This window comes from Piliocolobus tephrosceles, unplaced genomic scaffold (assembly GCF_002776525.5).
Source record: "Piliocolobus tephrosceles isolate RC106 unplaced genomic scaffold, ASM277652v3 unscaffolded_3845, whole genome shotgun sequence".
NCBI lineage: Eukaryota > Metazoa > Chordata > Mammalia > Primates > Cercopithecidae > Piliocolobus > Piliocolobus tephrosceles.
This window is the reverse complement of record NW_022322587.1, coordinates 1-5,989: the sequence shown is the minus strand read 5'-3', so window position 1 is coordinate 5,989 and position 5,989 is coordinate 1. Positions and strand designations below refer to the sequence as shown.

The following is a 5,989-nucleotide window of genomic DNA, read 5'->3' as shown; positions in this document are numbered from 1 at the left end:
GGTAGAGTCCGGGTGGAGTCTAGCACTTTCAATTTTGAAAGGTATTACTTTTGTAGAAACTGCCTTTTTTCCTGCAGAAAATCTCTAAAATGTGATCAAAACAACTCTTTCTAAATTTACTTACATTTCTTGAGCTAAGCCATGTACTATGTATTCAATTTTTCAATTTACATGCTTTGAAGAAATATGCATTTTGAGCATGTAAAAACATAGAGGTGGTTAAGAGCTTGGCATTAACTTACAATGGGTAAATGAAGAAGTGGTCAGAAATGTTTTTCTGATATTTCTAATTAAATTTGTTTTAAAAATAAACCGACTAATTACTCTGTCCATTTCAATTTGTGATTTTGCAGCAAATATTTATGGACTTTTATAAACCTTTTGTTATTTGTTTCCTTATTTGCTGTTATTGATCCTTAGAATACGGATTGGGTAATTCTTTCTTATAATTGAAGTCGAATATAGAGAAGAAGCCTACTGAAGAGCTTTATGATATCATGCTACACCAGATACTCAGTAAATAGCTGCATGATATATGAGTAATTATTTAAAACAGGCTTTACTTTTTAGAGACATTTTAGGTTCAAACTTGAGCAGAAATTATAGAGTTCCCTTCCATGCACAGACTCCTCCACAGTCAACATCCCACACCAGAGTGATACATTTTCTACAAATGGTGGAGCTACACTGATAACATTATCTCCGAAAGTCATGGCTTACATTAGAGTTCAGACTTGGTATTATACATTCTCTAAGTTTGGATAAATATATACTGACATGCATCTACCATTGTAGTATATGGAATAATTTCGCTGACCTAGAAATCCTCTGAGCTTTGACTATTCATCCGTTTCTCACCCCCGACACCTGGTAATCACTATCTTTTTATTGTCTCCGTAGTTTTGCCTTTTCCAGCATGTCACCTGTTGGAATCATACAGTATTCAACCTTTTTATATATGCTTATTTCACTTAGAAATATGCATTTGAAGTTTCTTCAGGCCTTTTCATAGCTTGATGGCTCTTCTTTTAATTGTTGAGTATATTCCATTGTCTGGATATACCACAGTTTTGCTGAAGGACATCTTGGCTTTTTCCAAGTTTTGTCAATTATGAATAGAGCTGTTATAAACATCTGTGTGCAGGGTTTTTTGTAGACATGAGTTTTAAACTCATCTAGGTAAATACCAAGGACAGCAATTGCCAAATCACATGGTAAGAGTATGTTTAGTGTTTTAAGAACTGCCAAACTGTCTTCTAAGGTAGCTATACTACTTCGTATTACTACCAGCAATGAATGAGAGTTTCCATTGCTCCACATACCTATCAGCATTTGATGCTGTCACTGTTCTGGATTTTGGTCATTCCAAGGGATGTGTAGTGGTATCCCATTGTTGTTTTAATTTGAATTTTCCTGATGGCACATGATGTTGAACATTTTTTTTACATGCTTATTTGCCATCTGTGTATCTTCTTTGGTGAAATATCTGTTCTTGTCTTTTGCCTATTTTAAAATATTTTTGTATTATAGTAACTTAATTTTGTTCCTGTATTATATTAATTTAATCTTCGTTAAAACACAGGATTTAAAATGTGTAAAATAATTTCAGCTTTTGTTTTAAATTCAGGGTGTACATGTGCAGGTTTGTTACATGGGTATGTTGAATGATGCTGAGGTTTGGGATACAAATGATCGTGTCACCCAGGTAGTGAGAATAGTACCCAAGAGTTAGTTTTTCAGTCCTCATGCCCCCCACTTTCTTTACTTGTTTCTCCAATAGTCAGTCTAGTGTCTAGTGTATAGTCCAGTCCAGTGCTGACACCTTTATGTCCATGAGTAAACAGTGTTTAGCTCCCACTTATAAGTGGGAACATGTGGTATTTGGTTTTCTGTTCCTGCATCAATTTGATTAGGATAATTATTTGATGATTTTTAAATCTGACTTTTTACTTTCTTATTTGTAAGTTATAAGAGTTAACTGTACATTTTGGATAGTAGTCTTTTATTAGATATGTATTTTGCAAACATTTTCTCATAGTCTGTGGCATGTCTGCTCATCCTCTTGGTAGTGTCTTTCATAGAGAAGTTTTAAATTTATTTTAGTTTACATATATTGTTTTATTTCAATAGCTTTTGGGGTATAACTGGTTCCTAGTTACATGGATGAATTATATAGTGATGAAGTCTGGGATTTTAGGGCACCTATCAGCCTAGTAGTGTACATTGTAAAAGTAGTTTTCTATTCCTTTCCCTCCTTCTACCCTCCCAACTTCTCAGTCTCCAATGTTCACATTACCACTCTCTATGCCTTTGCATACCCATAACTTAGCTCCTACTTAAACGTGAGAAAATGCCATATTTGATTTTCTGTTCCTGAGTTACATCACATAGGATAATGGCCTCCAGTTCCATCCAAGTTGCTGCAAAAGAGATGATTGCATTCTTTTTAATGGCTGAGTAGTCTTCCATGGTGTGTGTGGAACATTTTCTTGATGGGCACTAGGTTGATTCTATACCTTTGCAATTGTAAATTGTGCTGCAATAAACACACATGTACAAGTGTCTTTTTTATACAATGACTTATTTTCCTTTGAGTAGATAACCAGTAGTGGGATTGCTGGATTGAATGACGGGTCTCTTTTTAGTTCTTTGAGAAATCACCATACTGTTTTCCACAGAGGTTGTAAATACTACTTTACATTTCCATTAGCAATGCATATATGTCCCCTTTATACTACATCCATGCCAACATCTGTTGTTTTTTGACTTTTTAATAATGGTCATTTTTGCAAGAGTAAGGTGGTATCTCATTGTGGTTTTAATTTGCATTTCCCTGATGATTAGTGATGTTGAGTATTTTTTTAATACATCTGTTGGCAATTTGCATATCTTCTTTGAGAAATTTCTGTTCATGTTATTTGCTCACTTTTTAATGGGGTTATTTAGAGTTTTCTTTCTTACTGATTTGTTTGAGTTCCTTATAGATTCTACATGTCTGCATATTAGTCATTGGTCAGATGCACAGTTTACAAATATTTTCTCCCATTCTGTAGGTTGCCCATTTACCCTGCTGGTCACTTCTTTTGCTGTGCAGAAGCTTCCAGTTTAATTGGGTATCATTTATTTAATTTTGTTTTGTTGCATTTGCTTTTGAGGTCTTACTCATAAATTCATAGCCTAGGCAAATGTCCAGAAGAGTTTTTACTAGGTTTACTTTGGGAATTTTTATAGTATCAGGTATTAGATTTAAGTCTTTAATCTATCTTGAGTTAATTTTTGTATGTGCTGAGAGGTCAGAATCCAGTTTTATTCTCTTACTCATGACTACCCAAGGACACTGAATCAAGTGTCCATTCTGCAGTGTATATTTTTGTCTACTTTATCAAGGACAAGCTGGTTGTAGGTATTTGGTTTTATATCTAGGTTCTCTATTCTATTCTGTTGGTCTATGGGTCTACATTTATCACAGTACCATGCTATTTTGGTTACTATATCCTTGTAGTATGATTTGAAGTTGGGTAATGTGATGCTTCTAGATTTGTTCTTTTTGCTTAGAATTAGTTTGGCTATTCAGGCTCTTTTTGGATTCATATAAATTTTAGGATTGTTTTTTCTAATTCTCTGAACAATGATGTTGGTATTTACATAAGAATTGCATTGAGTCTGTACATTGTTTAGCATAGTATGGTCATTTTCACAATATTGATTCTTACAATCCATGAGCAGCGGATATTTTTCTATTTGTTTGTGTCATCTATGATTTCTTTTTTTTTTTTTTTTTTTTGCCGGTGGAAAATAACTTTTATTGAGCCCTCACCAGCTGCAAAATCTGTTCCTGGCACTAAATAAGCTTCTTCCTTTGCAATTTGGTCTTTCTTGAGTGGTCCCATGAATACTTTCTTCTCCTCCTTGATCTGGAAGTGCCCACGGCCAAAATCGAAGGTGGTGTCAGTGAACTTAAGGTCAATCTTCTCCAGGGCCCGCTGTTTGGTCTGCACCAGCAAGGACTTGTGGAGGGTGAGCACTCACTTCTTGGTTCCCACCAAACAGCCTTTCAGCATGGCAGAAGTCATTGGTCACTTCACCATAGTGGGCAAAGCCACCCAGGGGATTGATGCTTTTGTCAGACAGGTCATAGTCAGTGGAGACCTTGTCCCTGATCAGTTTGCCGTCATTGATAAGGTAGCCTTGGCCAATCTTATAGATCTTCTTGTTGATCTCAGTGCAGTGATGGTAGCCTTTCTGTCCAGTGCATGCCACAGGGAAGGCTGCACGAGCATGATGCCATGCTCTAATGCAGGTCTCCTTGCACAGGCCTCAGGGGGTCCTGAGGGGCAGCCTCTTGCTGTGCAAATGACTGGTGACACCTTTGTAACCTTTGCCTGTGGTCACCCCAATGATGTCGATTATCTCATCCTGTCCAAACACTTGGTTCACAGGTACCTGCTGCTCGAGCCTCTCTCGGGCTCAGTCCAGCTTCTTGGCCATGGTGCCTCGGTTCACCTGGATCTCCATCAGGTGGGCCTTCTGGCACAGAGGAAGTGGGTGCCTCTGGGTGTGGGCAATGACGTGGATGACTTGGCAGTACTTCTTCATGCTGCTGAAGTCCTTCTCCAGCTGCTTCTTGCCATCATCATACTGCCATTTCTTGCAGTACTTGAGAAAGGCCTTCTTCTTAGCTTTATGACAGTTCTTATAGCCCTTTGCACTCATTACTGATGTGCTCAGCAAAAATGGTCTTGAAGTTCCGGAGGCCTCAAGGAGCTTCCCTGTTACCCACATTGCCTACAACCACCATGGGTGATGTCTCCACAATGGACACAGGCTCTACCACCTCCTTCTTGTTCACATTGTATTCTGGCCTGTCAACTTCCCACAAGATGCGGGTCATGCCAGCCTTGTATCCCAGGAAGGCTGTGAGGTGGACCGACTTGGAAGGGTCATCTTAGGGAAGCAATTCACCTTCCCATGGTGCCTGCTGCTGCACTTCTAAAGCAGGAGGCCGAGGGACCCATGTCTGGGAACAAAGAACTTTCTGTGAGATATCATACTGTCAAATCCCGCCGGTAGAGTCATCTATGATTTCTTTCATCAGTGTTTTGTAGTTCTCCTTGTAGAGATCTTTCACTTAATGATAAAGTATATTCTTAGGGTTTTTTTCTTTTTTTGGAGCTATTGTTTTTATTTATTTATTTATTTTTATTGTACTTTAAGTTCTAGGGTACATGTGCATAACATGCAGGTTTGTTACATATGTATACTTGTGCCATGTTGGTGTGCTGCACATATAAACTAGTCAGCACCCATCAATTCATCATTTATAACATGTATAACTCCCCAATGCAATCCGTCCCCCCTCCCCCCTCCCCATGATAGGCCCCAGTGTGTGATGTTCCCCTTCCCGAGTCCAAGTGATCTCATTGTTCAGTTCCCACCTATGAGTGAGAACATGCAGTGTTTGGTTTTCTCTTCTTGTGATAGTTTGCTAAGAATGATGGTTTCCAGCTGCATCCATGTCCCTACAAAAGACGCAAACTCATCCTTTTTTATGGCTGCATAGTATTCCATGGTGTATATGTGCCACATTTTCTTAATCCAGTCTGTCACAGATGGACATTTGGGTTGATTCCAAGTCTTTGCTACTGTGAATAGTGCTGCAATAAACATACGTGTGCATGTGTCTTTGTAGTAGAATAATTTATAATCCTTTGGGTATATACCCAGTAGTGGGATGGCTGGGTCATATGGTAAATCTAGTTCCAGATCCTTCAGGAATTGCCATACTGTTTTCCATAATGGTTGAACTAGTTTACACTCCCACCAACAGTGGAAAAGTGTTCCTATTTCTCCACATCCTCTCCAACACCTGTTGTTTCCTGATTTTTTAATGATTGCTGTTCTAACTGGTGTGAGATGGTATCTCATTGTGGTTTTGATTTGCATTTCTCTGATGGCAAGTGATGATGAGCATTTTTTCATGTGTCTGTTG

At 38.2% G+C, this 5,989-nt stretch overlaps 1 pseudogene; it reads right to left on the bottom strand.

The window, feature by feature from the left end:
- Positions 1-1,561: 1,561 nt before the first annotated feature.
- LOC111535625 lies at positions 1,562-5,040 on the bottom strand (annotated as a pseudogene).
- Between the last annotated feature and the right edge of the window lie 949 nt (positions 5,041-5,989).